The 19852-nt window shown below is 39.4% G+C and overlaps 1 protein-coding gene across 1 annotated transcript in view; it reads right to left on the bottom strand.

Annotated features, from left to right (window-relative positions):
• The window catches only part of CYP7B1 (cytochrome P450 family 7 subfamily B member 1), a 332699-nt gene that overhangs the window by 41679 nt on the left and 271168 nt on the right, over positions 1-19852 (bottom strand). The gene's annotated exons all lie outside the window — the stretch shown is intronic.

Genomic DNA, 19852 nt, shown 5'->3' with positions numbered 1-19852 from the left:
GAAAAGCATTATACTCGATATCAGACAATATACAGTGAACGGAATCACAATAAACCTCCAGCTCCTCTCACACTTGTCATAGTTCAGCAGGCACCAGCGAGTGCCACTAACAGACCAGCTGGGTAGCTTGGGACGCCTTCCATTCTGCACCATGAGGTACAGTAAATTATCGTGCACAGTACAGCAACATCTGTTTCTGTGCTAGTGCCGAACAAACAAGGCAATTTAAAGAATACCTAGGGATAACCAGGCAGCAAAAGAACACGACCCTCACCCCCCTTTTCTTTCTTACACATTTGATTCTTGTGCATTTAACGCGAAACGCGTCAAAGACAATTGATTTTTTTTTTACGCTTTTTTGTGGTCTTCCATCCCGACTATGATTACACTACTTTGTTTAAGGAAACGTTTCAACGTTCGTATAAATAGCGAGCCTTAAAACATTATTTGCTATACTTAGTTCACGTGCCTTCAAGCATTTGTCTTCCAATTTCCACTGAATAAATGCGTACTAATGAGAAACAGAGCAAGCTGCTGAGGCAAAACTGGGTGACTTGAGTCTGGCCTGCCACCAGCGCCTGATAGGCAGGCAAATTGAGTTAAAATGAAAAGTCTTGTCAGCCGAAATACGACACAGTAGCCAAACAACGAGCTGTCAATCACCCAATCAAAACAAGGGACTGCAGGTAATAAAAGGTCAGTGGCTTCATTAGCAGTTTTGGCTATTGTTGGTAAGTTAATTTTAATTAACCTGGATATAAACAAGTAAATAATGCCGACAACCTGCAACGGATATTAGATGTTTATACAGTTGTAAAACATATTATGTCTTCGTGTTTACATAAAGCACATTGATAGAATATGATTAACCAGGCAATATTTATGTACCGTAATTGTAGAATATTCACAATACACTAATAGATTAGGATTGTCCTTGATCTGGTGAATCCTTTTTATATCCAATGAGAAAATGTAAGACAATATTAGTCATCAATTTGTTTTAATTGTATTCTTTCGTTTTTTAACCAAGCTCACCCTAATATGTCCATCTTTTAACTCCAGGACTGACTTTTACAAGAACCATCATCCCATTGTAAGAAATGGATTTTGTTCTACAAATCTAGAAATAGAAATTGTTGCTATATTATAGAATTTGCATGATGCTAATAAAGGGTTTTCAGGAGAATCAGGGAAAATTGTTCCATAATTGTCTGTCCCATGATCTGATATAGCAAATATAATAGTTTGGCTAAATTCAGATGAAATGAAATAATGTACAAATACATCACATGATGCCTAGATTAGCTGCAGATCTTCTGACCGGAACATAAAGGGGTTGTACAGGTGTCACAAGTGTGTCACGGGTGACAGACAGTCATGTGGCTTCTGGACATAGAAGGTCACAGGATTTGGCAACGCACAATACTCCCTGACTTTCCATTGTTCTTGCTGTAAGTGTTTATTGGTATAGGGAGTTTTCCTGTTGAATTCATCTCTCTCCTCTTTGGCCCCAGTGGAAGCTTGCCTTCCACCCAGATGCTGATCATCAGCATTTCTCTTGGTGTTCCCTTCCTTCGTGGGACTAATTCTGGTGATATTTTCAGTTTTTTCAAGCTGTGGTTGCATGAAGGTGGCTTGTACTCCTCTGTGGTATCGTTGCTGAAAACTTTGATGAACTTCATCTGTGGATAAGTAGTTCATACTTTTTCCCCTGTGTGTCCATCTTGTATCTTCTATTGTGTTTAGGGGTTTTGACAAAGAGCTCATCCCATCCGTTCCTTATTTAGGACCCAGCACTAGTGATACCTATGGTTAGGTATCTGGTTCGGCGCATAGGTGAGGAACCTATCTGGGGTGCTGAGGGACCCCAGGGACCACCAGTAGGTTTGGTCAGGGGCCACCATCTTCCCTTTCCCCAGACACAGAGTTTCCTTTCACTTCGGCAAGCACTTGGTACTTCTATGTGGCTGCAGTCTTGCGAATCCTCACAGAGTGCAGTGACTGCGATCTCAGGATTCTCTGGCACTGACACCAGAAGCAGACAGGTGCATAAGGGCAAGTATGCGATTTTCATACTTCTAGCCACATTCTGACTAGACTTGTCCGGCTTCGCTCATTTTCTTCAATTAAGCGATGCTGCGCACGTTTACTTGACACATGATCGCATGTAAATTGCATACTTGTGGTCAACAACTTGCTCTCAGCAGCGGCACCAGAGGATCCTGACAGTGTGCACACTGCGTGCTGTGATGATTCACAAGTCTGCAGTCACAGAATGACTACAGACGTGCACCCCAAGCCCTTTACAAGCTTATGAAGTTATTGAGTTTGAATCAGGAGACCTGTGGCCAGTCCAGACATCATGGTACATTCTCCATCAATCTTTCATGAATGTGTTTATTTGGCTTCTAGCAGATTTCCTGTCTAAGGACTAACAGAATCATCTAACATTCCGACACCGACAAATGTGAATTTGCTACATTATTTTTTGCCCAATTCACTTGCTTTGAAAAAAACCTGTGAAGAATAATAAATGCTTTGTGGTTTTTAAAATATACAGAAAAGCTTAAATTTGTTCGAATAAAGTTAAACCTGGTAGCCAATCCACTTGCAAGACTGTATGGAAATAGTAGTTTAAAGGATAGGGATATCTTTAGAAAAAAATCTTTTTTTTCTCTAAATGCAAATATTTTGGGCTATAAAATATTTTTTGCTATTGCATTTTGATAGAAATTTGACCATTTGGCAGTTATACAGTAAGGAAAATAAGTATTTGATATGCTCAAATTTGCAAGTTTTCCCACCTACAAAGAATGCAGAGGTCTGTAATTTTTATTGTAGGTACACTTCAACTGTGACAGACAGAATCCCACCCCAAGAAAAAACAGAAAATCACATTGTAGGATTTTAAAATAATTAATTTGCATTTTATTGCGCAAAATAAGTATTTGATATAAAAACAATCCCGAACTTAAGATTTGGTACAGAAATCTTTGTTTTGCAATTATAGAGGTCAGACATTTCCTGTAGTTCTTGATCAAGTTTTCACACACGGCAGTAGGGATTTTGGCCCACTCCTCCATACAGATTTTCTGCAGATCTTTCAGGTTTCAGGGCTGTCACTGGGCAACATTGACCTTCCGCTCCCTCAAAAGATTTTCTATTGGGTTTAGGTCCTGAGACAAGTTAGGCCACTCCAGGACGTTGAAATGCTTCCTACAGAACCACTCCTTAGTTGAGTTGCCCTGGCTGTTTGTTTTGGGTCATTGTCAAGCTGGAAGATCCAGCCACGACCCATCTTTAATGCTCTTACTTAGGGAAAAGGTTGTTGCCAAAATATTGTGATACATAACACCATCCATCCTCCCTTCAATATGGTACAGTCTTATGGTCCCATTGAAGAAAAGCATGCCCAAAGTATGATGCTTCCATCCCATGCTTCATGGTTGGGACAGTGTTCTTGGTGTTATACTCATCCTTCTTCTTCCTCCAAACACCGTGTGTGGAGTTGATACCAAAAAGTTCTACTTTGGTCTCATCTGACCCCATGTCCTTCTCCCATGCCTCCTCTGGGTCATCCAGATGGTCATTGGCAAACTTCACATGGGCCTGGACATTTGCTGGGGTGAGTAGTGGGACCTTGTGTGCCCTGCAGGATTTTAATTCATGACGGCGTAGTGGGTTACTAATGGTAATCTTTGACATTATGTCAAAGCTCTCTTCAGGTCATTGAAATGGTTCCCTCCTTGTAGTTCTGAGCTGATTCCTGACCTTTCTCAGAATCATCATTAACCCAAGAGGCAAAATCTTTCATGGAGCCCCAGACCAAATAAGATTGACAGTCATCTTGTGTTTCTTTCATTTTCTAATAATTGTGCCAACAGTTGTTACCTTCTCACCAAACTGCTTGCCTATTGTCCTGTAGCCCATCTCAGCCTTGTGCAGGTCTACAATTTTGTCCCTGGTGTCCTTAGACAGCTCTTTGGTCTTGGACATGTTGGAGAGTTTAGTGTATGATTGATTGTGTGGACAAGTGTCATTTATAAGTTCAAACAGGTGCATTTAATACAGGTAATCAATGAAGAGGTTAATTAAAGAAAAAATAACAGGTCTGTGAGAGACGCAATTGTTACTGGTTGGTAGGTGATCAAATACTTATTTCATGCAATAAAATGCAAATTAATTATTTAAAAATTATACAATGTGATTTTCTGGGTTTTTTTTCAGTCTGTCAAAGTTAAAGTGTATCGAAGATAAAAATTACGGACATTCTTTGTAGGTGGAAAAACATTAAAAATCGGCATTGTATCAAGTACTTATTTTCCCCACTGAAAGCTTTTAATTTCCCTGCACATTGCTGGTTGCAGAATAAGTTAACTAGGAATCTGCCAGTGAGCTCATTCTGGCTTGTAACACTTTTAGCTCTGTTTTTGAGTTTCACAGCTGATTGATATCAAAATTCAGCTGAGCTTTGATGTGATCTGTCATCATAAATCAGCACAGCTCAGCAAATACATTTCACAAGTGAGCCATAGCAGGAACCATTGTAATTGGGTTGTGGTTTAACTTCTACCTTGATATAGTCTTTAGCTGGTTAAGAGAGGTATAGATTTTAGTTTAAAGTAGGACTCCAGGCCATGGCATGACTTGAAACTTGTAGGTGCAAATGTAAGATCTCCAACTTAACTATGGAGAACAGATATATACAAGTTCTCCACAGGTAGAGAGGTTAATTCCTTGGTTGAAACTGCTATCACAATACTGATGATGACGGCACAGCTACTATCACAAGATTCTTATGTAGGGGCAGACTGCATACTTATAAATTTATAATTAGTGTAATATAACAGGGAGGATAATGATAATGTCCTCTCAGTAAGCAGAGATGGTACTAACACTACCTAACTGTATGGTTTTTTTTATAATGCATAATGAGATTAATTGCAGAGTTTAGCGGAATATAATGCAGAGTGAGAGCTAAGAAAAAAGAGGAAAAAAAAAACTAGGAGTGCTTCTTTAAGTTGTTGAGGAACTTGCGTACAGTTTGTAGTCTGAGATTGGCTGCCCTGAGGCCCGTAACGTTCTGTCCCATAACCTAGTAGACTGATCAAGAGATGCAGGAGTGTTTTTTCTTAAGGAATCACGTTCAGTAAGAGGACCAGGTTTGTAAAAGACTCTACTCCTGCATAGCTAATCAAAAGTGCCAAGAGTTTAATGATATTCTCAGATAAAGAAAAGTAAAGCCTTCTGTATAACTAATTTAATCTATGACTTTCTTTTTTTAAAGGAGAACCCTTGACTATAGAAGAGCAAACCTAAACTTTAAAGTTCACAGAGAATAGTGGAGAGGGGTGATAATGCCACGCCAAAAGATCACTTGCAATGTCAGATTAATGTATCTTTATTATTGGCATAGGTCTACGCGTTTCAGGAGCTCTGCTCCCTTCCTCAGGACCGACAAGCATCAAAGAAACATCAAATCTACAATTGTGAAGGCAGACATACATTAAATAGCCACATTGACGTCACAAGGACCATCCCTCTTGGAAAAAAACGAGCGGGAAAAACAACAGAGCAATGCAGTAAAATAATGACGTCACAGATACATTTACATTTATAAATAAAGATGTAAAGATATGTATATACAAAGAATCGCATGAAATAAATATTAAAATCTGTATAAAAAATGTGTATTTATTGTGATGTGAGTGAGCGAAAATATATCTAAAAAATGTGTATTATATATAAGATAGTATGTGTGTGGGGACCAGAACTCACATACATTTATAATTCGTGCAGCACATTAAAGGATTACAAGGTGGAGGAGATGTTTCTTTGATGCTTGTCGGTCCTGAGGAAGGGAGCAGAGCTCCTGAAACGCGTAGACCTATGCCAATAATAAAGATACGTTAATCTGACATTGCAAGTGATCTTTTGGCGCCGCATTATCACCCCTCTCCACTATTCTCTGTTATCTGTCATCGGGTGGCTGCAGCCTGGATCAGAGTATTATACGCGAGTAAAGGAGATGTGACTTGCACAACCACATCTGGTGAGTTTTTACTCCCCCCCCCTCACCCCATGTTATTGGGGTATTACCCTATCTGCACTTTTATTTCCACAGCTCTTTTTATAAACTTTAAAGTTCGGCGGTCATACCGACACAGCTTTATGTATGTGAAACACTAGAGCAAGCAGCATTGTGCACTGGTACGCTCAGTGCTTGGCTCAGTGCAAACTGCTTGCAGTGTTGGAATGGCTCTCAATGGGGGTAAAATTACCGTTATTGGATGTAATGTGTACAAACAAACAAAAAAAAAATCTGAAAAAACTCTTCCTTCCCTCTCCTGGAAGTGATCTGTTTATGGCTGGCCCGAACTGCCCAATCATTGAGTTCAATTAAAGTTGGATCCAGAACTGAACTTTAGGCTGAAGTCACACTAGCGTATGGCATCTGATGCACCAGATACGATATGCTAATGACCCTTGGCTCTTGCTGTGCTGCCAGTGTGAGCCAAGGGTCATGCAACTGTGATCTGATCCTACGATCGGATCACAGCTGTGGAGGAGAGGGAGGGATTAATCTCCCCATCTCCTCCATTGTCAGCTGATGCGATTATCGCACTGCACTTGGATGTCATCCAAGTGAAGTCCGGTGTTTCACTCGCACCCATAGATTTGTATGGGTGCGAGTGACATGTCTCTCACTGACAATCACAGCATGCTGCAATTTTTTACTCAGATGTGAGCTGCAGTATTATCTTATATTGGGCTGAGTGCAATGCAAGATATTATCACATTGCACTCATGAGAGTGAAATGCTCATGTGAGCGTGCGCTTATCTAAAGTCCAGCTGAACCTGCCAAACCAAACATCTAGGTGTCCGCTCATCTCAACCCTTGATCACTATCTTGTAAGTTTTCAGTTTTTTTAAACGGTAATATATTTTTCAATACAAGAATATAATCTGTAAGCAATTTGTGGTACAGATCCATTTCAAAACAATATACAGTAATACTATTCAGAGCTCCGGTTAGTCATATCTCAGTGGCCTTGAATTACTCATAAAATGAATCATATAATGATAGAACTGTTTTGTGCAATCATGATAACACTGTTGTAGGATAACAATTTAATTCATTAAGCCTGTACCACATATTAATGTAGCAGCTTAAAAATAAACAAATAGTAGAAGTCATCTGAAAAGAGTACGTTGCACACTTTTTATGAGAGAACATATACTGTATATGTATATGGAATAAAGAGAGCGTGTAATATTTTATATTTATGAAGCATTTACTTGATCTTTGCATATATAGCCAGAATAATGGTTTATTTTAAACATTATAATGTATTATGGGATGAGCTAACAAGCTGCCTAATATATAGTTACATAGCTTTATAGGTTAAAATAAAATACAGGTCCATCAAGTTCAACCTTATTCCATTAGTTATACATTCTCTATTGCTAGATTATTACAACACACAATTTCATTTGAAATAAGAAAATCATCCTGTGATAATTTAAATGCTGATATATTATCTGCCATCAAGACCTCTTGTGGTCGGCATTCCACAGTCTGACTGCTCTAACTATAAAGAACCCTTTCCTTTTCCTTTTAGAATTTAGTATTTTGATGCCAGAATTGTTTTTCCTACATAATGAATGTTTTCTGTTTTTTTGGAAAGTCTTTGGAAGGAATAAGTCATGTCCTACTCCTTTGTATTGACCACACATGTATTTATACATATAAAAGAGTTTTCCTCTGATGTGCCTTTTTTTTAAGCTTATACAAGAAAATCTTTTCTAACCTCAACATCCCAAGTAATATTCTAGTTGCTGCCTTTGAATTACCACAAATTCCTGAATATACTTACAGTGAAGGAAATAATTATTTGATCTCTTGCTGATTTTGTAAGTTTGGCCACTGACAAAGACATGAACAGTCTATAATTTTAAGGGTAGGTTATTTTAACACAGAGAGAGAATATCCAAAATAAAATCCAGAAAATCACATAGTATAAATTATATAAATTATTTTGCAGTTTGCAGAGAGAAATAAGTATTTGATCCCTCTGGCAAACAAGACCTAATACTTGGTGGCAAAACTCATGTTGGCAAGCACAGCAGTCAGACTTTTTTTGTAGTTGATGATGAGGTTTGCGCACACGTCAGGAGAAATATTGCTCCACTCCTCTTTGTAGATTATCTCTAAATCATTAAGATTTTGAGGCTGTTGCTTGGCAACTCAGAGCTTCAGCTCCCTCCATAAGTTTTCTATAGAATTAAACTCTGCAGACTGCCTAGGCCACTCCATCACCTTAATGTGCTTTTTTTTTGAGCCACTAGTTTGTTGCCTTGGCTGTATGTTTTGGGTCACTGTCATGCTTGAAGACCTAGCCACGGCCCATTTTTCATGTCCTGGCGGTGGGAAGGAGGTTGTCACTCAGGATTTTACGTTACATGGCTCCATCCAGTGGTCCATTGATGCTGTGAAGTAGTCCTGTGCCCTTAGCAGAGAAACACCCCCAAAACATAATGTTTCCACCTCCATGCTTGACAGTGGGGATGGTGTTCTTTGGGTCATAGGCAGCCTTTGTCTTCCTTCAAACACGGCAAGTTGAGTTAAGGCCAAAATGCTCAATTTTTGTCTCATTTGACCAAAGCACCTTTTCCCAAACACTCTCAGCATCATCCAGGTGTTCATTGGCAAACTTCAGATGGGCTGGCTGCACATCTGCCTTTTTGAGCAGTGGGACTTTGCAGGCACTGCAGGAATTTAATATGGTGTAATGTGTTACCAATGGTTTTCTTGTTGACAGCGGTCCCAGCTGCCTTGAGATCATTAAAAAGTTTCCCCCATGTAGTTTTAGGCTGCTCTCACCTTCCTCATGATCCTGGATACCCCACGAGGTGAGATTTTGCATGGAGCCCCAAATGGATGTCGACTGACAGTCATTTTGTATTTCTTCCAGTTTCTTACACTATTGCACCAACAGTTGTTTCCTTCTCACCCAGTTACTTACTTATGGTTTTGTAGCCCATTACAGTCTTCTACAGGCTTATGATCTTGTCCCTGACATCCTTAGAAAGCACTTTGGTTTTGCCCATGTTGTAGAGGTTAGAGTCTGAATGATTGAGTCTGTGGACAGGAGTCTTTTATACAGGTGACAATTTAAGGCAGTTGTCTTTAATACAGTTAACAGGTTTATTAGGAGCGTCTAAGTGGTCTGTAGGAGTCAGAACTCTTAATCGATGAGGTTCCCGTGACGAGGGTTGTAGGCCTCCGTTTTATGGCCATAAATACCAACTAAAACCTCATTTTTTTGTACAGGATACAGCCAGGCCCCTTTCTGTTAGGCCTTGCATTTTTGAGTTTCTGTCCCTGCATGATACAGAGGTGGGGTACGGCTTGGCAGCCCGCCTGATCTAATAGTATGGGCGTCACCTAATAGACTGCGGGCTTGTGACTGTGTTATCTACATATGTGAACAGCGCTCTATGCAAGCCATCAGTGTGCAGTTTTACCATCAAGCAATCGCCCCCTCCATTCCATGAAAGTGTGTGTGTGTGATTTGCTCCTCCTGCACCTGTGATCCCTCCACTTAGTGGGGGTTTAGCTGTATCCTGGTAGAGTATTAGTTTTTGGTCTGGGCGATGTACACACTGCAGCCCATCTTTGCTGTAAGTATCACTAATAACTAATTTTCGGTGTTTGACCTTATGCGGATGTCCATTTTTTCACTTAGGTGTTTTATCTGTATTTTTCGAGGATAGAACATGCACCAATTATAATCAATGCAGCTCTTTGATATGTGTTTTTTTTTGCAGAGTGTCTACAAAAAATTAAGGAGATGTCATAACTCACTCATGGCTCTGCTCCTGAAGAGCCACTGTATGTGTTTGTTTTCCTACTGTCGGTATCCTCTGGGGGTTAGGTAATTTGGGAGGAGCCTATTCTGCTGCGCCTCATTCCAGGGGTTATGTTTGCTTATCTTGGAGCTGTTTCTTTCGGAACGCTGTCAGTAATAGTTCTTGCTTTGCAGTGTGCACTTTCTGGTTCTCAGGAGTTTGTTCTGATCTTGTCCTGCTACCCAGTATTCCTTTCCCTGACCTTCGTCAGTATCATCTTGTTTGACTTCCCTGTCTCCCTACCCTCTCTCTGTGTGTTATTCTCTCTCAGCTCCCTCCTCTATACTTACTTGTCCTCTCTTGTCTTCTGACTCCGGTTTGTGCGCTGACTATGGCTCTGCTTCCCTTTGGCTCTTGATGTGACCACCTGGCTTCTGACCCTCGACTCTCACCTGACTCCAGCTTTGTTTGCTCCTCTGTACAGACGTGACATCCCTGCACTGACCTTCAGCTTATTGACCACTCTATTACATCCCTGTACTGGTGCTAGTTACCCCTAGAGGGCTTGCGCTAAACTGCACTTAGGAGTAATACATTCTCCCTGTGTTCCTGCTCTCCATAGTTGTAGCATCACAGGAGACATGTCTGTTTTTGATCTGTCACAGATCACAAATACCCATAAAGTATCTGATGGTAAAAACTGACCAAACACATAAAATTCTGATATGAAACACTCATGAAAATCAGCTTGTCTTTTTATGTATTTGAAATCACATAACCTTGGGTGCGCGTTTTCCATTTTGCAATGTGTTGCACAATTTCTGTGTACTCCCTTCTGGGCACAATATGTAATAATATTTCTATAGGCAATTTGTAGCAATAATGTAGTTTCAAAAAGTGTAGATTGTTTCAAGGATGTTTAAAACTGTGGGGATGGAGTAAATTTTAGATAATGTATATGATATATTAAAATCTGAAGAGTCACATATGTATAAATATGTGACTCTTCAGATTTTGTGTTATGCTGAGCATGATGAAGAGACCTGAGTAGTCTCAAAAGCTTGCTATATATTACCATCTTTTTAGTTAGCCATTAAAAGGTATCAACCAGTGAGGACTCTCAGTTCTTTTAAACAAATTTTTTAATAACCAAGAAGGCAAAAATAACCATTTTTAATGGACATCAGTCCTAGTGTTCGATCACTTGTATGCATTTACATATGCATTCAAAAACTGACCTTGATAGTACAATATTACAAAATGATGTGGATAAGATGTCAGAATGGGCAGATACTTGGCAAATAAGATTTACTATTGATTAATGCAAAATAATGCACCTAGGATGGAGTAATCCTATAGCTGCGTATATATTAAATGGAAGTAAACTCGAGACTACAGAACAGGAAAAGGACTTGGGTATTCTCATTATAAATAAGCTGAGCAGCAACACTCAATGTCAAGCAGCAGCTGCTAAAGCAAACAAGATTTTAGGGTGAATAAAAAGAGAGATTAGATCCCGGGATCCCAACATATTGCTACCCCTCTATAAGTCACTTGTAAGGCCACATCTGGAATATGGGATCCAGTTTTGGGCTCCACATTTTAAAAAGGATATTCAGAAGTTAGGGTCATTTTAAAGTTGGGCAACTAGACTACTACAAGGAATGGAAGGCCTCCCATATGAGGAGAGGTTGAAAAAGTTGAGTTTGTTTAGATTAGAAAAAAATATGTCTCAGAGGAGATCTCATTTATATGTATAAATACATGTGTGGTCAATATAAAGGACTGGCACATGACTTATTCCTTCAAAGGACAATACTAAGGACCGGAGGCACTCACTGTGAGTCGAAGAAAGGCAATTTCGGCAGTTAAATAGGAAAGGGTTCTTTACAGTTAGAGCAGTCAGACTGTGGAATGCCCTACCACAAGAGGTAGCAATGGCAGATACTATAACAACTTTTAAAAAAGGGCTGGATGATTTCCTCAGTACACACAACATTGTTGGTTATAAATGATTTAGTGCCAAAATATATAATTGGTGTAGGAAGGGTGAACTAGATGGACCTAGGTCTTTTTTCAACCTATGTAACTATGTATATAACATTTTATTAACTAAAACTGATAGAAGAATAATACAGGCAGATATAGAATCAGCGACAAAAACAGGTTAATTATCTGAAGCACCAATTTTCTTGCTCCCCATTGTTATAAGTATCTTAAATATGATTTAGCAAACAGTTAACATGGGAAAATTGGGTTACAGTCTATGTATTTTTGGACCCAATTGAATATCTACTGTACATGATAAATGTATGATCCTTACTGATTACTGATCAGTAGTGAGCATGTCCATCTACTGCTCTAGTCATTGTCTAAAGAAGCACATGCTCTTTACCAATACATTCGTACATAGGACTTTGAAACCTCTCTTCTTACTTAGGTTGGGATGTCGGCAGCAGTCACACAAAAACAATCATACATATGTAATCTAACCTGCGAATTGGTGAAAAATGCTGCTATTGGACAACCTCTTTAAATATAATTTAAAAGACGAGTGCCACTATTGCACGGCATTTTTTTGGGCTATGTCACAGTGTACTTTTGTTGTAAAAATGTGAATTGTATTCTTGTGACTTGGTCAATAAACACATTATGAAGGGACTGAAGATATATGGCTGTTACTACAAGTAAGTAGTAAAACCTTGAGATGAAACATTTTCCAGTTCACTTCTTATACTGGGTGATATGGGCTGAATAGAAGAGGAAAATAAAAGATCAGATATAATTAACATACAGTTGGTAAGCAGCATGGATTTGTACACTTGAGTAGAAGTTAATACATTGTTAAAAATGTGTCATCTTGAATCTCAGCTTATTAAGAGAGAATAAGAGATGTTTCATCCTATAATGCAAGCCAAGTCACAGTGTTTAATGAGGTATAATGAAATGTTAACTTATACGCTAAAAAATTAGGATCTGGCTTTTTAGAGAAATTGAGAAATGAAACGTTCAAAATAAGATGGTATTTAAAATTAAAAAACCCTTATTTGTTCATATATTTATATAAATCTATGCTTTTTAGGAACTGGCAATTACCCCTATGTGTAAGAGGCAATACCAGATGGCCAGTCAGGTGGTTAGTTAAATATTTTTTATTTTTTTGTATATTACATGAGTTTTATACTACTAGAAAGTGAAAAAAATTGCAACATTAATTACTTGTTTTTAACATATATGTAATTATTATTCCTTCTTTACTATTTTCTTCATTATTAATATTTCCTGTAACATTCATTGACTATAAACTATACATTTTTGGAAGAAAGTTGTTACCAGAGTGACTAAGCGTATCCAAGGCTATCCATCAACCCAGAGGTATGCTTAAATGTAGCGAGGTCTGGGCCCCAGCATATCCCTATCTCCTGTCCTTGTCCCTGATGGTAAGACTCCCACTGAAACCCACCACCCAGGGGGAGAGCAAGGGCAGAAGTCAAGACCACAACGATATGATTGACAGACCGGGGAAAAACAAAACTCACTCACACCTATTACCAACAATAGGGGATAACCAAAGGTGTACAAGGAGGGGGAAAAACGGAAAGGAGAAAGTAACCAAAACAGGCTCCATTCACAAACACACACATACACATCTACATGGACGACAGCAGCAGCAGAAAGCACCTCCTCACATGCTCCAGGCCTAGCTCCAGACTGAACTGAATAACCAGCAACATCTGATGGGAGCAGGGGGTTTATATCCAGGCCGGAAGTGGTCATAAGAGTAATCACCTGAGCAAAGTAAATGAGCTTGCAACTAGCAAGGAAAACTGACATTAACTCTGTGACTTCCAAAAGAAAAAATATGTTTAATGTGTAAGGCTTCTCATGATAAAAGAGACCCTGAGCCTGTCACTAACCTCACCAAGAGACGGGCATGACAAAAGTTCTTTCAATTTTTATTCTTTTGAAATGCTGTTTCTATTGTTGAACAGAGATTTCTAGCAGGCAGTGACCAAACTATGGTAACTTTATTCCCAATAAAGAAATAGAACCTATATTTTGAAGTTTTGGCTCAGTGACGCTTTTACTCTCTAGGGTCTGGGAACTATTATTATTATTAGTATTATTGTTTATTTTATTGTAGAGCACCATTAATTACATAACACAAATATAAATTATAATGAACAAACCGATAGTGACATACAGAAGGGAGAGGGCCCTGCTCTTGCGGGCTTATATTCTACAAGATAGTGGGTGTCATGATGATCAGGGAGAGCAGGGACAGGGGCTCCTAGACTGGCCTTCAGACTATGGAGACCCTAGCTATCCCTTATCTCAGAGTTACCTCTTACGGTGAGGATGTGTGAGCCACCTTCCTGACCCTGCTCCTGACAAGCCCTGATCTTAGATCACCTCCCCTCTACCCCAGGGGAGGGCCGGGACAGGAGAGTGTTGTGAATACATTTTCAAGTTTGAGGCTCCCTCTTGTGGTCAGTGCTGGCGGTGCAGTTGACTTCTGGAATGAGAGCCAGACACCTGTGGAGGACTGGCAATCAGGTCTTTCAGATTGGGCCTATATAACTGAGCAGTTTTCTCCTGTTACTTGCCGGTGCACAATGGATCTCCTGTGTGTTAAGGACATTCTGAAACCAGCCCTTCCCTCTACCAGAACTCCTCTCAGATAAGTTGGTCTTTGTACCTCTGCTTATTGTTTTCACTTTCTTGTTTTTTTCTGTTTTGATACTAATGCTTGATTACTATTTTGCCTGTGTGGAGTTCTTGGTGGAATTGGATCATTCCCTCATTCCCTACTGGGAGTGTCTGTATACTTAGCTCCATGATTCTGCTATGTATGGTGTTTTGTCATGCTTGGTATTAAATTCAGTCCCTCATCTATATTAGTGTTTTTGGATCCCAGTAACATCAGAGTACTGATATAGTGGGGGAGAGCCTATGTGGGCTCAGGGTCTTTCCATATCAGACGTGCTGAGATTTATTAGGGTTTTTACGGCTGCAGACAGTGCTCTTTCCTATAAAGATAGTTTGGGCCTCATCTTTGCTGAATCTGTTTTCTAGCTTTGTATTGTGTTTTCCTATATCACCGTAGTTTTTACATGTGGGGGGCTATCTATATCTTTTGGGGATTTCTCCAAGGCAAATTAGCTTTTCTTATATTTCTATCTGTAAGAATATTTAGTTCTCCGGCTGTGTCGAGGCGACTAGATCATCGTAGGCTTGTCCCATGGCTACTTCTAGTTGTGTGTCAGGGATTAGGTCTGCAGTCCGTTAAGGTTCCAGCCACTCTGGTTACTTTTTGGATTTCCGCATTTTTTCATTCTGCTTGGTCACTGAATCATAACAGGAGTGTGATTAAACCCACAGAGATAGACAAACAAGGGCAACCAAAACTATGTCAAAACAAGCTCACACAAAGGTATAAGACAATAAGAGGTAAGAAAGAAAATCAGAGCAAGAAGAAAACAACAAGATAAGAGAATTCAACAACTCTATGCAGCATGCAATATAATCACCAGCAGGAGTGGGACACAACAGCACACAAACACAGCAATAAACTAAAGTTGGAGTGGGAAGACATATTCCACCATCTTAAAAAGGCGGGGAGTAAATATGATAGGTTTCCAACAATATGTGATCCCAGAGGTAATAAGCAGACTAGCAGAGGTTAACTGTGGCTTTCCTGACAATAATGAGTACACAGCTTTTTGACACCCTATCCAGCTTGAGTAACTCAGAAACCAAGATAAACCATAGTGTGGAGTGTCTGAATCTTTCGTGTGAACAGCGTCCGATGCCGCTATGATACTGGGTGAGTTTAGAGCAAAATTTTGTGTGATAGTGGGGAAGTTGTTTTTAACTCAGGTTTCTATCTTTAACATACAAGCAGAGGTTCAAAGTAAATATTCCAACAAGCTGTAGAAGGGAACTGCTTGAGGCAACAAAACTGACAATGCTATTGTAGGGAGATGAGAGGATCAGGCAACATTTGAATTTACTTGGTTGCAAGGATTTCCTGAGAAATTAAATTAGTAAAGAAGTTATTCTCTGCAAATTTATTGCCCCATATTATTCTCCAGGGTTTCTCTAGACCACAGAACATAATAAATGAACATGTTAATCAATTAATAAATTTTTATCCTCACTTCTATGGAACCTTAGTTCCTTACCATTACCCATCCAGTCCTTGCTGATCCTTCTCATAACCACCGTGAGGGTTGAAATCCCCAAGGCGGTTCAGCGCAAGTGTGTGTAGGGTCATGAAGTCATCACAACATGCGCTGTTACCGTGCACCCTCCCAGGCTTTATTAGAGCCAAAAGTCTCAACTTAGCAAAAGAAAACTAAAGGCTTCAGCACATGATAAGAACATGTATCAAGGACTGAATGGGTAAAGGCCCAGTCACACACAACGACTTACCAGCGATCCCAAAAACGATGCAACCTGATAGGGATCGCTGGTAAGTCGCTGGTGAGATGTCACACAGTCAGACCTTACCAACGATGCAGGAACGATAAAGGTCGCAGTAGTATAACAATCTCAGCAGTCACTGTGATCCTGTCACACAGTGTCAAACAGAGCGATGTGTCCTGCCCAGCAGGACATCGCCTTTGAAGAAAATGGCCTGGACCATTCTGCAACGACTAGTGATCTCACAGCAGGGACCTGATTGCTGGTAGATGTCACACATAACGCGATCGCTAACGGGATCGCTACTGCGTCATAGAAACCGTGACTCAGCAGCGATCTCGCTAGCGATCTCGTTGTGTGACGGTACCTTAACAGAGAGGAGAAGCCGAAAAGGTGAACGATAGGGCAAGCATATTTTTCTTTGTTTTCTTTTGAACCTTTCTGACTTTTAGGGTTCAGAAAAATGACAGCCATTTTGCTGAATACGCTTTGATGCAGGTTACAAAAAAAATCTGCATTTGGCAAATGCTATATTTCTAAATATTGAAGTAGAATTCAGTTCTACTTGAATATATTCTCTCATCTCTACTATTGTAGAATGAAATTTGTCAGCAAGGAAGGCAGGCAGTCTCAGAAAAGAAAGGCAAGTGTAGTTGATAGTCAAAAAGAAGTACTTCAACAGTACCTTAGTACAAAGTACCTAGCTAATCACCAAAAAATAGTCAGCTCCATGCATACAGTCAGCAATGAAGACCACCAGATTGCAGATCTAGAAATGGTTGGTGTCATGCACGTGGGTGTGGACCACCATAGGCTGTGCTTACCTTGGAGCAGCATTACTTAGTGCCTACGGGGTAGTTGCCAGAGCCTCTTATGGTGAGGTTTGACTTAGCTGCCAGTAGACATCACTGTATGGTAAAACTGACCTGGCAATATTATTTCCCAGGTCAGAAAGGGTATATATATATATATATATATATATATATATACTAAACATGTACAGTTTTTATTTTATTGAAGTGTTAAAAAAAATTGTTAAAAAAAAAAAAAGAATTTTGCAGTTGCAATTTTCTGAGACATGTAACATTTTCATTTTTCGGGATCGAGGGTTGTGTGACGTCTTATATTTCTGCCCTGAGCTGACGTTTTTAGTGATACCATTTTGGGGTAGATACAATGGTTTGATCGCCTTTGATTGCATTTTATTGCAATGTTGCTGCAAGCAAAAAAATTTAATCCTGGCATCTTGATTTTTTTCTCATTATGCAATTTACAAATCAGATTAATTTATTTGATAGTTTTATAGATTGTCCATTTTTTAATGCGGGATACAAAATATGTGTATATTTTATTTTTTAGAATTGTTTTATTTGTGATGTGGCAAAAGGGGGTGATTTGAACTTTTGTTTGTTTTGCTTTTTTTACTATTTTTGTGCAACTTTTACTTTTTACAGTATTTGATAGTCCACTTAGGGGACTTGAAGTTATGCTCTTCTGATCGCCTGTACTATACAGAGCAGTGCAGCACTATTACTCTTCATAGCAAAAATAATGATCTCATCAACAGAAGGATGATAATGATAGACATGGGGGTCATCAGTTGACCCACGACTGTCATGACTATTCCTTTGTGACCCACGATCACATGACAGGGCACTGAGGACAGGATTAATTACACTTTTCCTGTCAATACGTGCTAAATCCCGCTGTCAGATTGACAGTGGCATCTAACTGGTTAACAGCCACGTCAAAGACAAGAACACAGCCAATGACATACATGTACCTCATCGTTCATCAAGGAGAAAGTGGAGGCCACTCCATTTGAGGTACCCCAGTCTCTAACAGCCATTCCCTAATGAAGCGACATCAATGAACTGCAACTTTGTCATCCATAAAAAAATAAAATTAGGCCTGTGTTGTTCATGCAAAGGCACAATGACTGGATTAATGTTATTCAAGTAGTAGGATATTGTCACTGTACCATTCACAAAGTGTAGGGCAGTTCTGTATTCACTAAATGCACCTGCCCACACTGTAACATCACCACCAAAGGCTCATCTGGTGACAGAAGTGGATGATACATATTGCTCTCATTGATGTCTCCAACATCGTTGATGGCCATCATTTCCGCTCAGTGGGAATCCCCTTTCATCAATGAGCAGCACTAAGGTCCACTGGTCCTTTATCCAGCATAGAGGCTCTCTGGACCATGCGAGATGATGATGTCTTTGTCTTGTGGTGTGGTCAGCTACAATTGCAGGTAATTTAGCTTGCAGACCATGCTTATGTAAACAGTTTCACTTGGTTTGATGTGATTGGTCTTGGGTGTCTCTCACCTCCCTTAAATGTGCCTGGAGTTGTGTGGCATTTATCATCCTGTGCCAAATGGCATTGTGGGATGTGGACAAATGACATCCACTTCTATGCCTTTCTTTGACTCCTCCAGTCTTTCTCTATCTCTGTTGCAACCTGCTGATGACACTCAGTGAAACTCTAACCTCAGTATATACTTCTGTCTGAGAACATCCTGCTTGAAGTCTCGTACTGCTTATCAATTATTAGGTATCGTCTTGGTCTCTTGATGTCAAAATGTCAACAGCATGATGAGGAGCACTGTTTATCAAGCACCTGTTGTGACTTTTCGCATTAAGCTCCTTGTTAGAGAACAACATTTGCAAAAAGTACAGAAACATTGAACAGTTAGACATGTGCATCCAAAAGTTTAAAGGAAGAGGGCATTTTAGGATCATCCTGAAATTTTACCCGAAAGCAAAATATCCCTTACTTTTTGTAAGTAATGTATACATCATGTCCTTTACTGACACTGATTAAACTCCCAACAGTCTCTATTTCCTTCTGCAGCAATATAGTAATGTGGACATGTGAACCCTGCAGTCAATCATTGGCATGACAGCATCTCTGCGACAGTAAGTAAAAATCACCAGGGGATTGGGCAGTGCCGGAATAGGAATGTCAGGGCATCATTGTGTTGAGTATTGCTCCTTTAATTATTTTAAAATGAACCTGAAAATTGGGTAAAAAACATTTTTCCCCTTAGACAATCCCATTAAATAATAAGAACTACGGTAATTGAATTATAGTAAATGATCATTTTCAAAGTGAGAAATTCTGATTTTCAGACTGGAGGGCCTTGTCCAATCTGAACTTTCTCGCGAGCTATAATCCCGAGCTACTTTATTTTAGAGATTGTGGCCCAGTTTGTGCAAAAACGTAACTGTTTCCTCTAACACCCTGAACGTGCATTAATGGCATAGCTATTTTTGTTATGTCGCTATAGCAATGTTTATAAAAGGAAGGCGCCTATAACCTCTCGATTAATATTTATATCATTTATATTAAACCCTGAACAGATGCTTAGATTCAATCAAGTTAATAGACATTTTTTTTTAATTATTGTTAAATTCAGATTTAGCCCTTTGCCTTTTATTGTTAACTGCTCAATCTGTAATGTTTACATGCAACAAAAGTATCTGCAGATATAAACTACCTAATTTATAATTGATGTAAATGGGTATTATCATGTCAATTAGGCAGCTGTGTCCTCCACCTTCT

Source organism: Anomaloglossus baeobatrachus, chromosome 6 (genome assembly GCF_048569485.1).
Source record: "Anomaloglossus baeobatrachus isolate aAnoBae1 chromosome 6, aAnoBae1.hap1, whole genome shotgun sequence".
In the NCBI taxonomy this organism is placed as follows: Eukaryota; Metazoa; Chordata; class Amphibia; order Anura; family Aromobatidae; genus Anomaloglossus; species Anomaloglossus baeobatrachus.
This window is presented reverse-complemented; position numbering and strand designations above follow the sequence as displayed.